The following is a 25,189-nucleotide window of genomic DNA, read 5'->3' as shown; positions in this document are numbered from 1 at the left end:
GAGTGATGTGTGGTAGGATGTGTGTTACATTCTTCTATTTATACAGGTTTTAAAAAATAATATTTCACATTACTAGATTTCTTTTTTTAAATGTTTTTATTTATTTTTGAGACAGAGACAGAGCATGAGCAGGGGAGGGGCAGAGAGAGAGGGAGACACAGAATCTGAAGCAGGCTCCAGGCTCTGAGCCGTCAACACAGAGCCCAACGTAGGGCTCGAACCCACGGACTGTGATCATGACCTGAGCTGAAGTCAGACGCTTAACCAACTGAGCCACCCAGGCGCCCCTCATATTACTTGATTTCTCAAATACAGATCAGAATTATGATGATGGAATGCCCTAGAGGTTGTAAAATCTTAGCTCAGTGCACTTCAATCTTACTATCATGTATATGGCACTTCTTTTGAATTTCTGACAAGCCATATAATGAAAATGTTTTCCTTCACTGAGTGCCTACTATGTTGAAGAAAAAATACCACCTGCTTTACATTTATTGTTACAGTTACTATTATGGAGGATGGGATCCTAATTATCTATTGCTGCATGACAAGTCAATCCAAAACTAACTGGCGTAAGGGGCGCCTGGGTGGCTCAGTTCATTAAGCATCCCACTCTTGATTTCAGCTCAGATCATGATCTCATGATTCATGGGATTGAGCCCTGCATCGGTCTCCATGTTAACAGCATGGAGCCTGCTTGGGAATCTCTCTCTCTCTCTCTCTCTCTCTCTCTCTCTCTGTCTCTCTCTGTCTCTTTCTCTGTCTCTCTGCCCCTTCCCCGCTTGTACTCTGTCTATAAAGAAATAAAATAAGCTTTCAAAATTCACTGGCATAAAACAGCAGCCAGTGTATTATGCTTCTATATTCTAAGATTAGAGATATAGGTAGGAGATTCTGAATGGACATGGTTTCTCTCTACCACAAGTCTGGGCTCTCTTACAGGGAGATTTGAATGTCTGAGAGTGAATGGAACACCTGGGGTGAAACTGTTAAGGCTAGTAATCTTGAAAAAGCAGAACAAACCTAGAGTCATCATACTTCCTAATTTCCAAATATACTACAACACTATGGTACTGGATAAAAACAGACATATTGATCAGTGAGACAGAATAGCCCCCAAATGACCCCATACATCTATGGTCAACTGATCTTTGACAAGGACATCAACAATCCCCAAAGAAAACAAAAATGCTAATTCAAAAAGATATATCTATAGCTCTTTGTTTATTGCAGTGTTATTTACAATAGCCAAGATATGGAAGAAACCTAAGATGAATAGACAAGAAGCGGTGTACACACACACACACACACACACACACACACACACCACTATCACCCCCTCCCACCCCCTGCCCCCCCCCCCCCGCCACCCCCCTGCCCCCGCCCACCACATACAGGAAAATTCCACAACCATTTAACAAGGATGCAATCTTGTTGTTTGTGACAATGTGGACGAACATAGAGGTATTGTGCCAAGTGATTCAAGTCAGACTGAGAAAGACTAATGTTATGTCATTTTACTCATACGTAGAAGCTACAAAAAAATACAATGAATAAACAAACAAAAAACCAAGTCACACCTACAGATACAAAGAACAAACCGATGGTTGCCAGAGGGAAGAGAGGGTAGGAGGGTGGGCAAAATGGGTAAAGCAGAGTGGGAGATACAGGCTTCTAGTTATAGAATGAATAAGTCATGGGGATAAAAGGCACAGCATAAGGAATACAGACAATGATTTTTTTAATTTATTTTTTGGTTTATTTTTTAAATTTTTATTTAATTTATCTTTTAAGTTTTTTTTAATGTTTATTTATTTTTGAGACAGATAGAGACAGAGCATGAACGGGGGAGGGGCAGAGAAAGAGGGAGACACAGAATCGGAAGCATGCTCCAGGCTCTGAGCCATCAGCCCAGAGCCCGACGCGGGGCTCGAACTCACAGACCGTGAGATCATGACCTGAGTTGAAGTCGGACGCTTAACCGACTGAGCCACCCAGGCGCCCCAATTAATCTTTTTTTTTAATATACATCCAAGTTAGTTAGCATATAGCGCAACAATGATTTCAGGAGTAGATTCCTTAATGCCCCTTACCCATTTAGCCCATCCCCTCTCCCCCAACCCCTCCAGTAATCCTGTTTGTTCTCCATATTTAAGAGTCTCTTATGTTTTTGTCCCCCTCCCTGTTTTTATATTATTTTTGCTTCTCTTCCCTTATGTTCATCTGTTTTGTATCTTAAAGTCTTCATATGAATGAAGTCATATTATATTTATCCTTCTCTGACTAATTTTGTTTAGCGTATAACCCTCTAGTTCCATCCACGTAGTTGCAAATGGCAAGATTTCATTCTTTTTGATTGCCGAAGTAATACTCCATTGTGTGTGTGTGTGTGTGTGTGTGTGTGTGTGTGTATACACACACACACATACATACAACATTTTCTGTATCCATTCATCCCTCGATGGACATTTGGGCATTTTCCATACTTTGGCTGTTCATAATGCTGCTATAAACACTGGAGTGCATGTGCCCCTTCAAAATAGCATACCTGTATCCCTTGGATAAATTCCTACCTAGTAGTACAATTGCTGGGTCATAGGGTAGTTCTATTTTTAATTTTTTGGGAAACCTCCACACTGTTTTCCAGAGTGGCTGCACCAGTTTGCATTCCCACCAGCAGTGCAAAGGAGATACTCTTTCTCCAGCATCTGTTGTTGCCTGAGTTGTTAAAGTTAGCCTTCTGACAGGTGTAAGGTGGTATCTCATTGTGGTTTTGATTTGTATTTCCTTGATGATGAATGATGTTGAGCAATTTTTCATGTGTCGCTTGGCCATTTGGATGTCTTCTTTGGAGAAGTGTCTATTCTTGTCTTTTGCCCATTCCTCCACTGGATTATTTGTTTTTTGGGTGTTGAGTTTGATAAGTTCTTTGTAGATTTTGGATACTAACCCTTTATCTGATATGTTGTTGGCAAATATCTTCTCCAATTCCGTTGGTTGCCTTTTAGTTTTGCTGATGATTTCCTTCGCTGTGCAGAAGCTTTTTATTGTGATGAGGTCCCAATAGTTCATTTTTGCTTTTGTTTCCCTTGCCTCCGGAGACGTTGAGTAATAAGTTGCTGCGGGCAAGATCAAAGAGGTTTTTGCCTGCTTTCTCCTCTAGGATTTTGATGGCTTCTTGTCTTACATTTAGATCTTTTATCCATTTTGAGTGTATTTTTGTGTATGGTGTAAGAAAGTGGTCCGGGTTCATTTTCCTACATGTCGCTGTCCAGTTTTCCCAGCACCACTTGCTGAAGAGACTGTCTTTATTCCATTGGATATTCTTTCCTGCTTTGTCAAAGATTAGTTGGCCATACGTTTGTGGGTCCATTTCTGGGTTCTCTATTCTGTTCCATTGACCTGAGTGTCTGTTTTTGTGCCAGTACCATACTGTCTTGATGATAACAGCTTTGTAACACAGCTTGAAGTCTGGAATTGTGATGCCTCCTGCTTTGGTTTCCTTTTTCAAGATTGCTTTGGCTATTTGGGGTCTTTTCTGGTTCCATACAAAATTTAGGATTGTTTGTTCTGGGTCTGTGAAGAATGCTGATGTTATTTTGATAAGGATTGCTTTGAATATGTAGACTGTTTTGGGTAGTATTGACATTTTAACAATACTTGCTCTTCCTATCCCAGAGCATGGAATATTTTTCCATTTGTTGGTGTCTTCTTCAATTTCTTTCATAACCTTACTATAGTTGTCAGCGTATAGATTTTTCACTTCTTTGGTTAGATTTATTCCTAGGTATTTTATGGTTTTTGGTGCAATTGCAAATGGGATCAATTCCTTGATTTCTGTTTCTGTTGCTTCATTGTTGTTGTATAGGAATGCAACCAATTTCTGTGCATTGATTTTATATTCTGCCACTTTGCTGAATTCATGGATTAGTTCTAGCAGTTTTTTGGTGGAATCTCTTGGGATTTCCATATAGAGTATCATGTCATCTGCGAAGAGTGAAAGTTTGACCTCTTCCTGGGCGATTTGGATGCCTTTTATTTCTTTGTGTTGTCTGATTGCAGAGGCTAAGACTTCTAATATTATGTTGAATAACAGTGTCGAGAGTAGACATCTCTGTCTTGTTCCTCACCTTAGGGGGAAAGCTCTCAGTTTTTCCTCATTGAGGATGGTATTAGTGTTGGGTCTTTCATACATGGCTTTTATGATCTTGAGGTATGCTCCTTCTATCCCTACTTTCTGGAGGGTTTTTATCAAGAAAGGATGCTGTATTTTGTCAAATACTTTCTCTGTATCTATTGAGAGGATCATGTGGCCCTTGTCATTTCTTTTATTGATGTGATGAATTACATTGATTGTTTTGCGGATGTTGAACCAGCCCTGCATCCCAGGTATAAAAGTCAATGATTTTATAATAGTGTCGTATGGTGATAGATGGTAGCTACGCTTGTGGGGTACATAGTATAACTTATAGAGAAATTGAATCATTATGTTGTACACCTGAAAGTAATATAACATTGTGCGTCAACTGTATTCAAATAAAAAGTTAAAAGAATCAGTGGGGAAATGACAGTCTCTTCAATAAATGTTGCTGGGAAGACTGTATATCCACATGCATAAGAGTGAAATTGGACCCTTATCTTATACCATAAACAAAATTTAACCTGAAATAGATTAGAGTGTTAAATATGAGACCTGAAACTGTCAAACTCCTAGAAGAAAACAAGGAAATAACTTCTTAGTAATGATTCTTTTGGGGATATGAAACTAAAAGCATAGGCAATGAAAGCACAAATAAACAAGTGGGATTATATCAAAGTAAAAAGTTTCTGAAGTATCTATTTTTTTAATGTTTATTTATTCTGAGAGAGGGAGTGAGAGAGTATGGGGGAGGGGAAGAGATTCCCAAGCAGGATCTGTGCTGTAGAGCCTGTTGCACGGCTCAAACCCGTGAACAATGAGATCATGACCTGAGCTGAAATCAAGAGTCAAGTGCTTAATTAACCGCCTGAGCCACCGAGGTTCCCCTGGAGTATCTAGTTCTTTTTTTTTTTTTTTTTTAATATTCTATTCATTTATTGAGAGTGCACGCGGGCACGCAAGAGAGAGCAAGCAAGCGAGCATGAGTACAGGAGGGCAGAAAGATGAAGACACAGAATCCAAAGCAGGCTCCAGGCTCTGAGCTGTCAGCGCAGAGCCCGATGAGGGGCTTGAACCGTGAGATCGTGACCTGAGCCAAAGTCGGATGCTTAACCAACTGAGCCACCCCGGCGCTCCTGGAGTACCTACTTCTAAATGATTTCTTTATTCATGTGAAGGGTGGCTACATGGGAGTATCTACCAGAGAATTTACAGAGGGCCTCTCCAGGTGGCTTGGGCTGACAGCCACCTTCCAAGAGGGTGCATCTGAGAGAGGTAGGTGTAGGCGGCATGCCCTTACCTCAGCTGAAGAATAGAACATGGCTTCTACTTGTACCTGCCCTAGAGGTCACTGCAGTGACTGCTGAGCTTGGAGTGAGGAGACGTAACTGTTCATAATATTATTCTTTCCATTCCCTCTCCCTGCCTCAGATACCATCTTAAGGTGTCAAATATACACTGCAGTTGTGTCCACTGTACCTGCCTCAGAGTCTAACGCTTTCGTACGTGGTGTGCAGGGCACTGTTACATAGACCAGAGTTGCAGCTTCACGTGCCTGAAACCCCGGCCACAACAAAGGAGGGGGTGTCCTGTGAGGAGCGTTGTGATGCCACTAGCTCCCCTCTTCAGTTTTTAGGGGAAGAGTGGAACAGAACTTGTAGTCCCCCTTTAAAATGTCCACAACTAGGAATTAATTCTCACTAGAGAGCTGAGGAAGTGGAGTCTACAGGAGATGGGCTAGTTGGCCCAAGTTCATAGAACACGTAAATCATACAACCACATCCAAATCCAAAAGCCTGTGCCTGCTGAAGAGTAATGCCAGTTTAAAGATGCTCAGTTTCTTACTTTTCATAACCTTGATCTTAATTGTACAGATATAATTACGTGATGAAAAAAAATTTTTTTTAATGTTTATTTATTTTTGAGAAAGAGAGAGGCAGAATGAGAGTGGGGAGGGGCAGAGAGAGAGAGAGAGAGAGAGACGCAGAATCTGAAGCAGGTCCAGGCTCTGAGCTGTCAGCACAGAGCCTGACATAGGGCTTGAGCCCACAAACTGCGAGATCACGACCTGAGCTGAAGTTGGACACTGAACGTACTGAGCCACCCAGGCACCCCTAATTATGTGATTTTTTTAATGTTCTGCATCTTCCTCTAACACTGCATGAAAGGTGAGAAGTAGGTTTATCTTCTTCCCTGTATTCCCAAAGCACAAATTCAGAGCTCAGTAAATATTTGCTGAATGAATGAAGGAATGGAAGTTCAATTTCATCTAAATTGGATAAAGCTTAGCTTGTCTTGCTGTAGAGCTGTATGGTCCTGTATAGGACATGTGGTCAGTATGTCCCTTGCAGGTAGCTGGTGATTACTGGATTTCTTTCCCAGTAGCACACTGAATGACTGACTGGTACAGCCTTGAGTATGTTGGGATGCTTTATGCTGAGATTTGCCTGATTCTGGGAAACAGAATCTTCAAAGAGCAAGTTTGTATAGTTAATGAACCCTTGCAGTGGCTTGACAGAGGACTATCAAACAGTTCTATCCTTTTTTGTAGACTTAAAACTCATGCTTTTTGTGAATTTATTTTTGTAGTGGATACAGTAAGATTCTTGATTTTTTATACATATACTCTGGAATTCAGAGGAAGTCTGCCTTGTAAATTGTCATATTGGAAAGTTGTGAAAATTGTGGTATATAAATAGCAATCTGTGAAATAGTGAAAAATATGTTAAGTAAGCTTAACTTGTGTGACTTTCAAGAATAACGTGGTTTCCCCAAACATCTCTAACACATCTTCATCAAAATATGCATTTTTCAAGATGTCATATTTTTCACTGATGTAATTGTTGGTATAGGTTGTATGGAGGTCAAATTAGTCATCATCATCATCAATTTGTCTTGTGATTTAAAAATATGGTTTAGGGGCACCTGGGTGGCTCAGTCTGTTAAGCCTCTGACTTCAGCTTAGGTCATGATCTCGTGTTTCGTGGGTTTGAGCCCTGCGTCGGGCTGTGGGCTGACCACTTGGAGCCTGGAGCCTGCTTTGGATTCTGTGTCTCCCTCTCTCTCCGTTCCTCCCCTTCTCGTACTCTGTCTCCGTCTGTCTCTCAAAAACTAAATAAACATTAAAATTTTTTTAAGAAATAAAAAATAAAACTATGGTTTAAAGCTTTCTATATTTGCATGCTAAACATGCATACTTTCTCCTATCACTTTCCCTTAAGCTTTTAGCCTTAACTGAAAGAAAAAAAAGTTTTGACTTTTATAACTAGCTAAAAAATGATTATTTTTTTCTACTAATCAGTAGCTTAATGTATTAAATAATCAATACTGCAAAGGACAAAGAAAATGGTAAATAAAGCTGCATTTTTGTGGCCCAAGGTAATTGAATGAAATCACCGTAATAGTTCTACTTCCTGATACTCAGCAATTCAAAATGTAGCAGAAGAAAGGACAAATGAAACTCTGTAATATAAATAAAACTTTGTGAGTATGTAAATGAAATGTGTGTGTGTGCGTGTGTGTGTGTGTGTGTGTGTGTGTGTGTGTGTGAATAAACTGAACTGGGTCTGTATATTAGTTGAACAGTGTGAGTGTTGTGTATATGCCTACACTTCTCAAAGGGTGCATTGACATACGCTACAAATATACGTAAACAGAGTCTTTCAGTTCTGAAAAAACAATAAGTCTAATAATTAGAATCACAGGATTACTAAGGAAGCACAGTTATGTTTTATCAGAAAAAAGTGGGAAATAAAAGCTTGAAAAGAGGAGTATTTAAAATGGAATGAGAGAATTGGTAGAGTATCTCACAAAATCATTTCTGGAAGGATTTTCTTTTTTTCTTATCTTCATCATAGGAGTAAGAAATGCGATAATTTCCCCCCCTTTGATACCATATATTATGGAAATGAAAGCTACTAAAAGCTTTTTATCTGAATGATTTAGTGTGCATGTCAGGCAATTGAGACACTAACCTCAAATTTTATATCATAAAGTTAACTACACTCTAGAGCATTTCAGTTAGTTTTAAAACAAAGGCAGTTCTAGGTTTAGAGTGAAAGAAAATGTATCTTTGGAATTCATCCATGTGGTTCAGAGTATGGTTCTTGCTTGTCAGTTGAGTTTCCTTTGGCAAATGTGTCTATGTGGTTTTTGAGGGCCTACAGTAGTCATTTAATTAATGTTTTCTGGTATTGAAGCAGGCGTTTATAACACACAAGGTAAATCATTTTGGCTGTGGCAGGGAAAATGCTTAAGAATGGACAGACGTCAGAAAAAAGACACATTTAGTACTTTATGAAAGTCAAAGACTGAAAAAGAATTTTGCTAATAGCCATGGAAAGGCATAGTTCCGACTTGAGAGATATTCTAGAGAAAGAAGGAGAGTTAGATTTGAAAAGAAACGCATTTCTTCTTGTGTGAGCCATTAAAGTAATTGCAATCAAAGGCTTGAATAAAATTTTACATTTAAAACATTCTCTCATTATCCACGGTTTTATGAATCTGATCCTAGCACCTGTTACGCTTTCCAAAACCCCTGGCCAAATGTTTTGTGTCAGAAAGTAAAAACAGTGGAAGGGTGGTTTCATTGGACTGTCACTATCGCTGAGCTTGGTTGGGACTGAGACTTCTCCCTTCATAAGGAGCTCAGATTGAGCCATGACACTTCAGTCTAAACCACTTTGCAGATTCTCCTGGAAATGATTCACAGTGATTATTACTTGATTAGAGTGGTTTTTCATGGTACCTTCAATCACAGTTCCTTCCAATTTGTGGCAGGCTTGGAACGTTTGTCATCCTCCTGATAAGGCAGGTAGGACTCAATATTTTCCACACAGACTGAAAAAAAAAAAACTTTTTAAAGAAGAAAGAGAAAATGAACTCTTTGATAAAGCACTTTCGTCTGAGCGTTCACCAAGCCTTTTGTAGTTGCTGTGTCACACACATATGTATCATCTATTGTTGCAAGCTGTCAAAGCTAAAACAAATTTACTACTTTAAAATTAAAACGCTCTCACCAGGTGATTTGAAAATGCTGATTAGTGAAAATGGAGGCGGAAGGGTGCTAATTTTTTGTTGTTTATCCTTTTTTTTTGCTAAATCAAATAGCTGAGTCATATTGCACTGCTTCGAAATATTTGGTAACACACCGGTTTATATAGATTTTGCTGCAATGAAGCCAGCAGTATGCTTCCTTGGAATGCAATCACAGCTGTACTAATCCCAGGACATATGTCATGTGGTAGGAATGTTGACGCCAGAATGGTGGCAAAAAAAAAATCAAGATATAAATCCCATTTCTCTATTTACAGTGACACCTCTTTAATAAAACGTATTACATCAAGAGTAACCTGAAAACAAGGTAAAAAATAATAAAGGAGCTATAGTTAATTATTTATTATTTAGACTTTCTTCTCAAACTCTACAATCTCACAGTTTCTTTGAATGCGGTATACAGGAAGTATTAGCTTAGGATGCTGTAATAGAAACCAAGACTGAGTGGTTTAAACAACAATATTTTTTTTCTCACAGTTCTGAAGGCTGGGAAGTCCAAGATTAAGGTGTGGCAAATCCAGTTTTGGTGAAGCCTGCTTCCTGGCTTGTGGATGGTCAGGTTTTTCTTGTATCCTACATGCGGAGAACAGAGTGAGAGCAAAACTCCTGTCTCTTGAATCCCGTTAATGGGAGCTCCACCCTCATGACCTAATTACTTCCCAGAGTCCTCACTTCCTAATACTGGGGTGTTAGGATTTCAACATAGCAACCTTGGGAGGGGGGGACACAAACATTTAGTCCATAACAGTATTTCTAGCTTGACATTTTAGGACTGAAAAATACAGAACTTCTCTTCACTTGGAAGTCATTTCCTCAGCAGTTTTGATACAAGTGCAGACAACTTCAGAATTAAGGTAGGCCATTTTGGAGTCTGGGATGTGCCAAGGTCACATCCTCAAGCATAAATTTTGGAAATCACAGCTGATTTTGAGACCTTGGAAAACTCAGCTGATATTTATTCATCTGGGCACACGCTAAGGCCAAGTTGTACAGCAGATGTCCTGAAAAATTTATCCCCCCCCAAATTACTTAAAAACCAATAGCTGTACCTAGGATGTTTTTAGTCTTTGCCATTACTTTTAAATATGCCTGTGGGGCATGAAATACCTGCATTTGGAAGATTGCATGAAATAGTAAATTCAGCATAGAGTTATAGACTGTGAAGTCATTTGTATTTAAGGGGTATTAAACTCACTTTGAAAACTATCCTATTTCAGACTTACCAATTGTACTTTGGGAGCTGATGTGCCTGAAAGGGACATTAAATATTAATCATCTGAGCCTCTCATTTTAGATTTTATGATCCTGATTCAAAGTAGATGAGGGTTTCACTTTGGTATATTTGTTAAAACCAAAAGATAAAAAACCCAGTTTTTGGATTGATAATAAGAACATACCTAATTAAAAAAAAAAAAGGAATATACCTAGTTTAGGGGCGCCTGGGTGGCTCATTGGGTGTCCAATTTCGGCTCAGGTCATGATCTCGCAGTCTGTGGGTTCGAGCCCCGTGTCGGGCTCTTTGCTGACAATCGGAGCCTGGAGCCTGCTTTGGAGTCTGTGTCTCCCTCTCTCTCTGCCCCTCCCTCCCTTGCACTCTCTCTCAAAAGTCTCTCTCTCAAAAGTAAATAAACATTAACAAAAAATTGTTTTAAAAAGAATATACCTAGTTTATTATACTTTTCTGCTTTTGATATTTTCAGGTTTGTTTCGTTTCCATTTGTCTGGTATCAGTTTGTCTCAGAGCTAAGTAAGGAATCTGTCTTGAAACTCTCCAAAGACTAACACAATTTCAAGATAAATCACTTCCCAAGTCTTAGGCAGTTATAACAAAGCAGCGCACTGTGGCAAACCACAGGTATTACAAACCCTGGAGCAAAAGTTTAATAATGGTTAATTTATTTTTTCCCTTAGGAAGGTTCTTGCTCGGAGTATTAACACTTTTTGGAACTGTCGATTTTGTAGAGGTTTGTTGACCTCAAGGAAAACTGAATGTCTCAAGAGATTTTTCAGTAACTGTTTTTGTTCTCATGGAAGAGTGTTGTATCAATGGAGAGATTTACTAAATGAAAGTTGGGCTGTTGTCATGAACTCTATGTTTCTTGTTACTATTATCCGAAATATAGAACAGACACATTTCACATCTCTTGCCTGTCTTCTGAGCTTAAGTTTCATACTTTAAGCTGTTGATTGAATGCCCTATTTGATGGAGTGCTGATCTCCAAGGTTAAAGTTGTAAACATCTCTTCTTAAGCCCAAACCCGATTCTTCACCCGATGTGTGCTTTCCTGGTAACAGTGCCATTGTTTTGCCAAGCTCAAAACTTGACAGCTGCCTTTCCCTCTTCTATTTCAAACAATCCCGTTAGGCACATTGGTCAGCCTATTCTTGCTTTTCAAGTACTCTGAAACCTTTTGATTTTCATTTCCATTGTCCCATAACGACCCGAATAGTGATTCATGGAATTTCTCCTGTTGTAGTGGCAGACTAATTCCTCTCCCTGTTCTCTAACTCAACCTACCTTTCTGTACACACTTTTAACATCTTATTCTCTTGCTCAGAAATCTTCAATGGTTTCATATTGCTTTAGGATGTAAGTATGTGTTTTTAGCTTGGCAGTCAAGAATAGATTACTTTCTTATCCTAATATCAAAACATTCACATCTAACCCTTGAGACTTCCTCGTTCTTCTTTTTAAAATATTCGGCCTCAATGATTCAGCTCAGGCCATTTTACTAATCTATAGCATGGACACTAAATCTGTATTTAGATTTATATGGCAATGTATGACATATTTGACCATGTTAAGTGACTCGTTAATACCTGTCTTTGATGGTCTAGGGAAGGGAAGGCTGCTTTGAGTGATTGAAACGTTGACAGACCACCTCATATTTCCAGTGATGAGGGACTTTTTGAATGATAATTTCTAGAGCTCAGTTGGATGATGTGGCAATGTGGAGTGGGTTGTTGGCTTATTTGATTGGAAGGAAGCCCCTTGATGGCTTCCGTGTAGTAATGCTATATGCCCACATATATTCAGTGAAGAGATGCAAATTGCTGATACACATATAAGGACTGCTGGACCTACACTACCTCGCTGCAGTTTTTTGGAGCCTAACAATCAGTTTTGTTCACTGTTACTGGGGGATGATATATTGAACATAGTATGTAATGTCATTGAATTTAATATGTACCATCATGTAATATAGATAAATAATTTTAATATATATTTTCCTATTTTCCCAGCATTTTGGCCACCCAATAGAATGTTCTTTCTCTTAGGCAACTGTTACATTTCTTTATTTTTTTTTCTCTGTCTCCAAGTTGTTTTCTTCCCTAAACTCTTTCCTAGTAACTCAGCCTGGACTAAAACACTGAACATCCATGGAAATTACTGTTTTGTCTGTGGCGGGATAGTTCCAACTACTACTTAGCAAAAGTGATGTCCTTCCTATCAGTTTTAATTCTTTTCTTCACTTGTGCCCCCTAAATCCCCTTCTTCCACACATTGCTTAGAGAATTAGGTGTAAGTGTCCAAGTTCTTTTCCTGATGATAGTCATTGTAAAGCCACAGAATTTAAATCAAATTAATTATATTCTTAGGATGTAAGTATAAAGGCCGATAGCTTGAGTATAAGAAAAAAATGTGTATATGTTTGAAACATGAGTTCTCATTTTCTCAGACTGGTTAATATTCCATGGGTTGGAGAAGGGAAAGAGAGAGATCATGTGGACAAAAGAGCATTTCCTAGAAGTTTTATCTTGCTATCATACTAAGAAGGCTTTCTTTTTTAAGCAGCTGGCATGTTACCTACTGACCATTGGGAAGCCTGAGACCAATTTGTACCTACAGATTTTTCTCAGCAGCTTGTCCTTTGAGCAAAATCTCTGTTTCAGTGGTCAAGAATCTAGTATGATGCTTCTCACATCACCTGTCGTGAGAGTGGTGTGTGTGTGTGTGTGTGTGTGTGTGTGTGTGTGTGTGTTTAAAGTTTTCATTTCCAGTCAACTACAGACTGGTATTTTGTAAAACATGATAAAAATGAATTACTAGAAAAAATGAGATGAAAATAAAAGATACTCAAAAAAACAATAAAGTCCCAAGTATCTTGTAAGAATCAAAAGACAATTATTCATTCACATTAGTATAGAAATTTCTTCTATTAGAGTGTCTGGGTTTATTTCATTGCAGGCTGGTAACAAACAGCGTCCAGACCAGCACTCCCCTGTGGAGCATACTTGGAGTAACATTGCTCTAGTTAGTCTCTGAGGTCAAGTGTGGAGCTGAGCAACCAGAGGTGGTAGGGAACTGAGAAAGCCACCACCCGGCACCTCCACATCCACCGGCACATCCACCCAGTGCCTCCACATCTGGGAGAGGCTGGCCAGGCTGGCTAATTAAAACAACCCGGTGTCTCTCCCTGCCCTGAGACATCAGTCTAGCAAATGCTTTACTCCCTGATCCTCTACTCCCCTCCACAGGCTGTTGTATTCAATACTTAATCTTGAAATAATCTCTTCATAGGAAATCCATTATACTGTGGTCTTCAAAGTTGTTTTACACACACACTAATATTTATTCTTCTAAGTTTTCACTTTACTTCCCCCCCAAAGATCTTAAGATTCTTGGGGTTAGACAGTAAATTTTATTTTTCTTTGCATTTCCCACATTTTCTTGTTCATTGCCTTACATAATTGCTTGTAATAACTTATTTGTTCTGATTAAGCAGAAATGCCAATCACTTCTAGAGAAAACAGCAAAATTTGCATCATGTAGATAAATCATAATAGCCCTTAATGTTATTTTTGGTATTCTGGATTATCTCATGCATCCCCAGGTGGAGCTGTTTATTTAGGTTAATAGAGAAATAGGAGGTCAAAGGGATCTCGATGTTCCTAAAGTTTAGTTTGTTTCCTTATCTATAAAGTAGACCTAAGAGCAGCTTTTCTTTTAGGTTATTTTGAAGGTTAAGTACTACTTACAAAGCACCTAAAATATGCTTTGTGCATAGCAGTTACACAAAAGTATTAGTTGTCATCCTCTTAGCAGTGATGTTTGCTCTTGTTGCAACAAATATGTAACACAGGATTGTTAGTAAAATGGCTTTCTTTTTCTTTTTTCTTGTTTTCTTTTTTTTGTTTTTTTTTTTCTTCTTTATATATTGATTGCATGTACACAGATATAGCTACTAAATGGAAGAAAATAGTTTTTAAAATCTTAATTCTATCTTTAAGGAGAGACACAACTAGCTAATGAAAATGATATTCTATATACCCCCCCTTTATTTTTAGTGCCAAGTTTATGATACTTTGCCTACATTTATATTCCCCAAAGAATTGTGTATCCCCAAGGAAACCATCTGAAAGAGACACAAATACAGATTTTGCCTTAGGGGACACTGGGAATGTGGACCAACATCTTCCCTGGAGAATCCCCAGCAAATTGCTCATGTTGACTTGCATCATTAACTTAGCCAAGATCTCAGCATGTTAAAGTATATTTCTCATTATTTACTTGTTTTTAGTAAATAATTGAACTTGTATTTTCTCTTTAACCATCTCATAAATTCACAATTCTAATTTAAGACTATAGTAGTGCGAGGGGAAAGGCGTGTTTATGTTCATTTCTTAGCTTTGAATTTGCTCTTAGGAGCAAATAGAAAACACAAACTCTAGAAAGTAAACTTCTGTTGTTCCATTGCCCTTTGTTTTTTTAAAGTTCTTTGTGTTTCACTACAACTCTTGAGTTTGCCAGTTTATAGGGTTTTTAAACATTATTTTTTATTTAGAGAGTGTACACATATGTGGTGGGGGGAGAGGGAGAGGCAGAGGGAGAGAGAGAATCTCATCTCATCTCATCTCATCTCATCTCATCTCATCTTATCTTACTTATCTTATCTTGTCTTTGAACTGTAATGCAGAGTCTTAGATTTCCAAAGATTTTCTTATGCTGTCAGTTGTTTCTTCTTTTGCTAATTAGCCATTATTTATTTCCCTGGATGAGGAAGCAACTCATTTTTATTTTCTAAACTGAGGAGAGGCATGTTTCCTCTCTCAATGGGGGAACTAGACCATTGCTTTAGGCCACGTTACTACTCAGCATTTACTAATTACTTGTTATGGTCTGCATGATCTATAACCTTATGAACTGAATTGTAGAATATATTTACACATTGTACAACTAAACTTGAAACCAGCAACATGAAGTGATTTCTTGACACTGCTATTAGCAGATAATCTTTCTGGATTATACATTCTGGATTTGTTTCTTTTTTTAAAAAAAGTTGAGATAATTTTAGGTTTATAGAAAAGTTGCATAGTTAGAATAGAAAGTTGCTATGTACCATCACCCAATTTCCCATATGTGAATATCTTATACAACCATGGCACATTTTCAAAACTAAGATATTAAAATTGGTTTCATACTATTAAATAAATTACAGACTTATTCGGATTTAAAACAATTTTTAAATTTATTTTTATTTTTAGAGAGTGCATGAGCAGGGGAGAGGTCAGAAGGAGAGAGAGGATCTTAGGTAGTTTCCATGCTCAGCATGAAGCCCGATGTGGGACTGAGTCCCATAACCCTGGGATCGTGACCTGAGCCAAAATCAAGGGTTGGATGCTCAACTGATTGAGCCAGCTAGCCACCCCAGGACTTATTCAGATTTTATTAATTTTTTTTCCCAGTGATGTCCTATTTATGTTCCATGATCAGTATAGGATACCATGTTGTATTTAGTTGTGATATCTATGTAATCTCTTCTAATCTGTAACTTCCTCCTTCCCTGTTTTCATGACTTGGGCATTTTTCAAGAGAACTGGTCAGGTATTTTGCAGAACATTCCTTCTTTTGAATTTATGTGTTCTCATAATTACACTGGAGTTACTAATTTAGGAGAAGAATACCACAGAGGCAATGTGGCATTTTCATCACTTCCTATCAGGGTTTACATGAAATCAACATGCCTTATTACTGGTGTTGTTAATCTTGATGATTTGGTTAAGGTGTTCACCAGGTTCCTCACTGTGAAGTTGCTCTCACCATCTTCCCCTTACCCCTTTCCAGTTGTTTGTTCTTTAGAAGTGAATCACTAAGTCCAGCTCACAATCCAGGACAGGAATATTAACCTCTACCTTATGGAGGGAAACCTATCAAAGAATTTGAGCGTATATTAAAGACACCACAGTGATTAATAAATATTTTGAGGGCACCTGGGTGCCTCACTTGGTTAAGTGTCCAACTCTTGATTTTTGGCTCAGGTCATGATCTCACAGTTTGTGAGTTCGAGCCCCACATCGGGCTCTGTGTTAACAGCATGGAGCCTGCTTGGGATTCTCTGTCTCCCTCTCCTTCTGCCTGCCCCCTGTGCACATTGTTTCTCTCTCAAAATAAATAAATAAAAACTTTAAAAGTAAATATTTTGGGGAATAAACAAATATCCTTTTTCTCTTTAGAGTTTTGCCCAATATTATCATTAATTTGTGGATTTGCCTTCACCAATTATTTCTTTGTTGTTCCAATAGTGATTTTCTATTTTTTTCATTTCTTTTACATTTATTGTTTGGAATTCTTCTCTAAGGAAAATATTTTCTTCTGCACTTACTCGTTCAATCATTTACTAAGATCAGGATGGAGAGACACAGATATTTACTTTATTCTTTGTGTTATAGACAGTGCTATCATTATTAGGTTGTTTTTCAAACTATTCCAGTTTCAGCCCTTGAAAGACTGATTTTCAGGTTGTTCTCTGTCCCTTTTTGGTGTACCCCTATCCTTTTTTTGTTTGTTCCTTTAAGCACTTCCTCACTTTCTGATGCTCTAGGATGCCCCATGTTATCCTGTCTTTGCCCTGTACCAGCCCTAGAATCAGTGATTTCTCTAAAAGGTCTGCTATGGATAGAATGTTTGTGTCCCTCTAAAATTCAAATGTTGAAATCTAATTCCCCAGTATAATGGTATTTGGAGGTGGAACTTTTGGGAGGTAATTACATCACAAGAGTGGAGTCCTCACGAATGAGATTAATGCTCTTATAAAAAGAGACCAGAGAGCTGGGGTGCTGTCTTTCTGCCATCTGAAGATGCAATGAAAAGTTGACAGTCTGCAACCAGAAAGAGGCTCTCACCAGAATCTGACCATGTTGGCAGCCTGATTTCAGATTTCTAGCTTCTAGAACGGTGAGGAAAAAAAAAAAATCTGTTGTTTATAAGCCACCCAGTCTATGGTACTTTGTTGCCAAAGTCACTAAAACAGAGCTTCAGGATCTTTTATTGGAGAATACTTAGAAACCAATATCTGGGTGCTGGGTCTGCTTACAATGTCGTTCCTTTTCATCCTGCTCAGTGGGCTGAACTCAACTTCCTAGGCAAGAAAATGCATTTATGTATACTCAAGCACACATGTGTGTAACATCACTGTCCATCCATTAAACTAAACATGATCTTATGATTACAGATCTGAGTCTAATTTAGCACCACAGGGTTCATTCTAGCTTTCCACCTTTGCTTATTTATAAGTTCTTTCCCTGAATGTGTAAAACATGGCTCCCATTAGCCACAGTTTATATATATACTTATTTGTAGCCCTAAACCAAATTAAAAATAGTATCAGAATTACTAACCCATACTGTGTTTATGTATAATTCATTTTATGTTCAGCTTTACAGTATTCAGTCAAAACATCATTTCCCAGAATTACTTAGATCTGCTCCTTTTCCTCCACCCTCTTCGGTGAGGTTAACCATTTGTAATACAGTTAGTTTCATTTGTAACAATCTGCATCCTCCCCTGGGATCCCCTGCCATCTATTGATCAGAAATAGACTCATAAATGTAGAGAACAAACTGGTTGTTGCTAGAAGGCAAAGGGTTGGGGGAATGAGAGAAATAAGTGCAGGGGGTTAAGAGATAGAAACTTCCAGTTTTAAAATAACTAAGTCATGGTGATGGAAAGTATTAGCGTAAGGAATATAGTCAGTATACTGTAGTATTTGTAAGGTACCAGATGGTAACTACACTTACTGCGGTGAGTATGTGGTAATGTATAACATTGTCAAATCACTGTTGTATACTTGAAATGAATGTTAACATTTTATGTCAATTATACTTTAGTAAAAAAAAATGCTTCTTTTCATTCTTTGTGGTATATAGTTCTGTGGGGTTTGAAGGTTATGTCAGCATGTATCCACCCCCACGACAGCATACCGAACCTTCCTGTCATCTTAAAAATTCCTTTGTGCGGCCATTTTGTTGTCGACAACCCTCTCCCAGCTGTGGGCACCTACCGATGTGTTTTCACTATAATTTTGCCTTTTCTGAAAGGCTGTGTAAATGCTTGCATGCAGCAGCCTTTTGGGTCTGGTTTCTTTCACTTAGTAAAATTCATTTAAGATTCATCCATGTTGTTACATGAATAAATAGGAGTAGGATTGCTAGGTCATATGGTAAATGTATGTCTGTCTTTTGAAAGTAGCTGTACCATTTTGTATTCTTATCAGGAATGAGTGAGAGGTTCTGTTCTTGTTTGTCACCAGCATTTCATAATGTCAGTTTTTGCTTGTTTGTTTTTAGCCACTCTGAGAGGTGTGCAGTTGTATCTCATTGTGATTTTAATTTGCATTTTCCTAATAAGGATGATAATGAGCAACTTTTCATATGCTTATTTGTCATTAATTTATCATCTTTGGTGAAGTGTCTGTTCAGAACATTTGCATATTTTCTTTAATTGGAGTTGTCTGTTTTCTTATTGTTGAGTTTTAAGGGATCATTATATATTCTGGACACAGATCCTTTACCTGGATATAATTTGCAAATATTTTCTGTAATTTGTAGCTCGCTTTTCCATTCTTTTAATACTGCCTTTCATAGAGCTATTTCAAAAAGTGTTTAATTTTGACAAACTACAGTTTATCAGTTTTTCTTCTCATGGAGCATGCTTTTGATATCTTACCTAAATACTCATGGTCACAATGATGTTCTCTTTCCTTCTCACAGTTTTATATCTTTACATTTCATACTTATGTCTACGAATAATTTTCAGTTAATTTTTGTATAAAATCAAGGAGTGTGTGAGTTGTTCATTTTCTTACCTATGGGTATATCCACTTGTTCCATATCATGTGGAAAAGATTATCTTCCCTCCATTGAATTCCTAGCTGTGTTTGATAATGGAGAAACAGTCTCTTCACTACAGAGTCAATTGTTATGGTTTCTATCCTAAATTTAAACTTCTCCTTTAGTGTAATCTGCACACAATATTCTCCTTCTTAAGATGTGAATATTTAGAACATTTGTCCCTCTTATTTAAAGACGTTCTTTTTTTTTTTTTTTAATATCCGCAATAGAATACAAAAAGTAGTAGTATATTCAGAGTACGTAAGAGTTATCAATGCAAGAATACATTGTGTTTGGGATTGCAAATTATGGACATTGTCTTGTAGAATATGAATTAACCACTGTGTAGCTTTTTTTCTAGGAACAAAAGGCTTTCTTAAATATTCTTCACTTCAGCCTTAACCAAATTAAAACAATCTGAAGGCATTCTTCTTTTCCTTTCTAGAAAAAAATAAAATGGATGTGGAAGGGTAACATTCTTTCCCAAGCCAAGAAGCTAGGTGAATTCATTAAAAGCCAAAGGACTGCAGGTTTAAAAATAATAAACTCAAAACCTAAAGCGGTCTATAAGTGTCTGAATAGAAGACACAAAATAAATCTTGTCTCTGTTTGGGAAACTGAGTCAGGGATGGACCAGTACCTAATCATTCAGACAATAGCGAAAGCCTGGTAAAGGTCAATGGAAAGCCTGCAAACGTAGAATAGGCCAAGATCAAAGCCAAGAGGGAATGGACAAGGGGATGAGATATGAGAAATCAGGCGAGGAATCAGGGAGGAAGAGTGTGTGGGGACAGTGCCCTCTAGAAGTCAGTTGGTTTCATTTATGAAGCCCATAGCCTTGTCATCTTCCCTAGGACACTCAGCTTTCTTTGACTTTCAATGTTGCTCGGTGATTTCTTAAGAACATTATTCAGCAGTTATTTTGGGGAAATGGGGAAAATGTCTCAGAGCATTTAGGAGAGTTGAGTTTCTTGGAATACCGCCGGGAGAGTTTATTTAATCATCCATCAAACATATACCAAGTATCTGTTTCTTATGAGCACCTTATTGGGAGTTCAGGATTCAGAATGAAAAAATTTGCTTAAATGAACATGCACAGATGGCCTGAAGTATGTATGGGGTTGCGGAAGGTACTTATAGTTTAATAGAAACTGGATTTCTATGTGAATTGACTATACTTCACTTTGATATGCAACAATGGAAATATGCACTTTCTATGGAGGTACTACGAAGAAGTGATTAGATCTGTGGCGGTAATGTTAGGGGAGGATTAGTCAAGGAAGGCTTCTGGGAGGAGATGATATATGTGCTGGCTGTTGATAGGCTCCTTCACTTATAGGTTTGTTGTCTGGAAACAGAATAATCTAGTAGTTATTATTTAAGTGTGGTACAATAGAGATCCTCAGAAAGTATATAGAAATTCAGAAGAAGAAGGGAGTAAGGGAGGAAGGGGGGGGGGAGAATGGAAAACAAGAGAGTGACTTAAAGGAAATATATCACAGTTTAAAAACTATTACTCTGGGTTACTGAATTGTAAAATATTTTAAATATCTACACTTTGCTACTTTTCTTCTAATATGTACATTTCTGAATTAGGAAAATGTTAAAAGTCATTTCTTTAAAGATTTGCCCTAAAGAGGGAGAAAAGCACTGAAAACCTTTAAGATAGCAGAGTAAAAAAAGAATTTTTATTTTTAGGATAGGGATCATGGAGAATTTCTGGACACTAACTGAAGAAAGGCAATTGGCATTGTAATATTTCCTTTAAAAAAAAATCATAGACCCACATGCATGAACTCCTGCTATGCCAACTCTCAAACCCATTTTCCTGGTGAGGGCTATTAGAGAAAAAATAATCTATCGAAATGCTTGCTGGGTTACAGAGTATAATTTTAGAGAGTTACAGAAATGGTGAAATGGCTATTAAAATTCCTTTCTAAAGTACTAGTGTTGGCTGAACAAATTAAAAGTCAGTCAGTGTTTCAGCTTTGAAGCTTGGGAAGCCTGAAACTGGACAAGTTAGGTGGCATTATGAAAATTACTGGTACATTTCAAAAATCAGAAAGTTTTGCCAAACTCTGAACACTCTGTACTTGGTACCAGACATCATTGTTTATGCTTGGTGTTTTTTAATTTTTTTTATTTTTTCTTGTATCAGTTTTCCCTGTGCTTCTTATTGGTATATATGTTTACACAGACACACACACACACACACACACACACACACACACACACACACACACAGAATACAATTTTGATGAGGACAAAATTATCTAGCAAACAAAACTTGAAGTATTCTTAAATGGTCTAGCCGTGTGTGAATCTGGAAGGAAAAAAAATACAGAATGAGGGGATAGAAGTTTACTCTTTCCACAATTTTCTCTTTTTGATATATTTTTCTCCCTTTTTTTTTTTTTTTTTGGTCTTATTTAAGTAAATATTAGTGATTTGTTCCTTTATTGTGTTTTTTCTTCTAAGTGTATGGAAAGTAATGCTAGTAGCTTTTTTTAACTCAGATGAAAGAAAAGCCATGTGAAATGTATATAAAATTGAATATAGTAGCCCATGAAGCCTTGGTCGGAAGAGATAATTACAACAGGAAAGGAAAATTATTCGAACAGTATAACTAAATATGCTTCTTTTTTTCATTTTATTTATTTACTTTTAAATTGAAATATAATCGACATGCAATATCCTTTTGGTTTCAGGTGTACATCATAGTGGTTCAATATTTTTATACCTTACACAATTATCTTGATAATACATCTAGTTACCATCTGTCACCACACGGTTATCCCAATATTAGTGACTATATTCCCTATATATATATATTCCCTATATATTACATCCCTATGACCTATGTACTTTATTTTTTATTTATTTTTTTTTCCGAATAATTTTCTTTTTTTTTTGCTATTTTTTATTTTTATTTTTTTTCAATATATGAAATTTATTGTCAAATTGGTTTCCATACAACACCCAGTGCTCATCCCAAAAGGTGCCCTCCTCAATACCCATATGACCTATGTATTTTAAAACTGGAAGTTCATACCTCTTAATCCCCTTCACATATTTTACTCACCCCCCCCCCCCAAACCTTCTCCCTCTGGTTGTCAACATTTTGTTTCTTGAATCTATGAGTCTGTTTCTATTTTGTTTCATTTGTTCATTGTTTTTCTTAAAGAATGCATTCTTTTCTATTTTTTAAAATTGAAGTATTCCTTACAACTTTATATTAGTTTTGGGTATATAACAGTGACAAATCTGTATGTGATGCTATGCTCACCACAAGTATAGCTACCATCTGTCAACATACAACACAATTATAATACCATTGACTATATTCCCTGTGCTGTACATTTCATTCTTGTGACTTACTCTTTCAATGTCTGGAAGCCTGTACCTCCTGCTTCCTTTCACCCATTTTGCCCATCCCCTCCTTGCCACCCCACAATCATAAATTCTCTGTATTTATGAGTCTATTTCTGCTTTGTATGTTTTGTTTTTTAGATTCCACATGTAAGTGAAATCAAATGGTATTTGTCTTTCTCTGTCTGACTTATTTCACTTAACATAATGCCCTCTAGGTCCATCCATACTGTCGCAAATATCATATATACTTCTTAAATGTCTTAAAGATGCTGGATGTAACTAATTATGAGCTGTTGCCATCTTTAAGGGTTCAAATCATTTATCATTTGAAATTAAATGCCCTCAGTAAAATACAGGTTTGTAATGTTGTGAAAACCTAGATAATACTATCATTTTTTAAAAATTGAGAAATACATAAATGTACTAAGAAGAATGTAAAAAGTTTGTTTTCCTTCAAATGACATTATTAATTGTAGGAACCCTGAGTTTCTGAGTTATTTTTTGTGACTTTTCATTTTCCAAAGTTATAATAATTTATATGTTAATCCACTCGATAACTATTTAAAGAAAAATTTAAAATAATGGGGTGGAGAAATGCTACAAAAAAGTTATAAATATGATTAATCTTAAATGGGACTGTATGCTTAGATAAGTGCAGAAGAAGGAAAAATGAATCAGCCTTGGAAAGCAGGTGTTCAGGTAACTACTGCTGTATAACAAAATATTCTTTTTCAACGTTTTTTTTTTTTTTTTTTTTATTTTTATTTATTTTTTGTGACAGAGGGAGACAGAGCATGAACAGGGGAGGGTCAGAGAGAGAGGGAGACACAGAATCGGAAACAGGCTCCAGGCTCCGAGCCATCAGCCCAGAGCCTGACGCGGGGCTCGAACTCACGGACCGCGAGATCGTGACCTGGCTGAAGTCGGACGCTTAACCGACTGCGCCACCCAGGCGCCCCAACAAAATATTCTTAATAGTGTATTGCAATATCATTTGTTTTCCTTGCAGGTTTTGGGTCAGGTATTAGAGAATAGCTTGGTTGAGCCGTTCTTTTTAAGACTCATATGATGTAGTCAGAAGTTTCTTTTGGGAATATAGTCGTCTGAATCAAGTTCAGCTACATAATTTGTGGAGCCCAGTGTAAAATGAAATGGTGGGTCCCTTTTTTCAAAAAGTTGAAAAAATGCTGTGTTAAAGGTGATAAAAGTAAAACTTCCCTTGTTTATAGTCTCTCTCAAATTGTCATGGTATATTTTGTGTGCTATTTAATGGTTTTCTAAATAGAGAAAAATCCAAATTTTTGACCATCAGCATGAATTGTACCATTCATCTTTATTTTATGCAATACAAGTTATAGATGCAAATGTAAGAATATTTAAATTACATGTGGAATCACTGAAATTAAACAATTCACATTCCATAGTTTATACATGTACATATATTTCATTCTTACCAGAACAATGGAATCACTGCACAGAAGCAACAAAATTGGTTTTGTTTCAGTTCTTGCTATGCATAGATTCTACTAGTATTCTCTACTTTTGCCTTACTTAAGTAAGGTCTGAAAGGAAAAGGAACTACGAGTGCCCTTATTTTTCCCTTTCTTCCTTTGTAATTGTTTTTGTGGGAAGCAGTTGGCAAATGGAAGGAAGTACCATGAGTAAGAAGGGATATGATAGTTTTCCTTGGTCACTAGTATTTCTTAGAGTGCCACTGCCTTCCTTCTGAATTCTAAGTAAGGTGTTTTTTTAGTGGAAAGCAAGGCATCTTGGTTACGGGAATTCCCATGCTTGTTAAGTTGTAGATGTAATTCGTTTAGTTGCTGAATTCCTGTGCTTTGTGGGTCCAACAGATTTCTGTACTCCTGGGGCATCATGAATGCTATATGTGAGTAGAATGGCAAGGAACAGCAGATGCTCACAAATGTATTTATCTCCTTTGCTCACTCACATGCTCCATTGTTGTTGTGGAATTCATACCCAAAACACAAAGAGATATGATAATAATAATAAGGCCTCATATCATATACCATTATATTAAAAAGTCTATTGGGGTACCCGGGCGGCTCAATCACTTAAGCGTCCAATTTCGGCTCAGGTCATGATCTCACAGTTGGTGAGTTCAAACCCCGCATTGGGCTCGGCTAACAGCTCAGAGCCTGGAGTCTGCTTTGGATTCTGTGTCTCCCTCTCTCATTCTGCCCCTCCCCCACTTGTGCTCTCTCTGTCTGTCAAAAATAAATAAAAATATTTTTTTATTTTTTTTAATGTTTATTTATTTTTGACAGAGAGAGAAACAGAGCATGAGCAGGGGAGGGGCAGAGAGAGAGGGAAACACAGAATCTGAAGCAGGCACCAGGCTCTGAGCTGTCAGCACAGAGCCTGACACCGGGCTCGAACTCACAGATTGCGAGATCATGACCTGAGCCGAAGTCAGATGCTCAACTGACTGAGCCACCCAGGTGTCCCTAAATAAAAATATTTCTAAAAAATTAAAAAAAAATCTCCTTGCTC

General features: G+C 37.4%; 1 protein-coding gene across 2 annotated transcripts in view; it reads left to right on the top strand.

Annotated features, from left to right (window-relative positions):
• The window catches only part of ZNF385D (zinc finger protein 385D), an 889,595-nt gene that overhangs the window by 129,421 nt on the left and 734,985 nt on the right, over positions 1 to 25,189 (top strand). The gene's annotated exons all lie outside the window — the stretch shown is intronic.

The sequence above is a fragment of the Panthera onca genome, chromosome C2 (assembly GCF_046562875.1).
Source record: "Panthera onca isolate mPanOnc1 chromosome C2, mPanOnc1 haplotype 2, whole genome shotgun sequence".
In the NCBI taxonomy this organism is placed as follows: domain Eukaryota; kingdom Metazoa; phylum Chordata; class Mammalia; order Carnivora; family Felidae; genus Panthera; species Panthera onca.
Note: the sequence above shows the minus strand (reverse complement) of the source record. Positions and strands in the feature narration are given on the sequence as shown.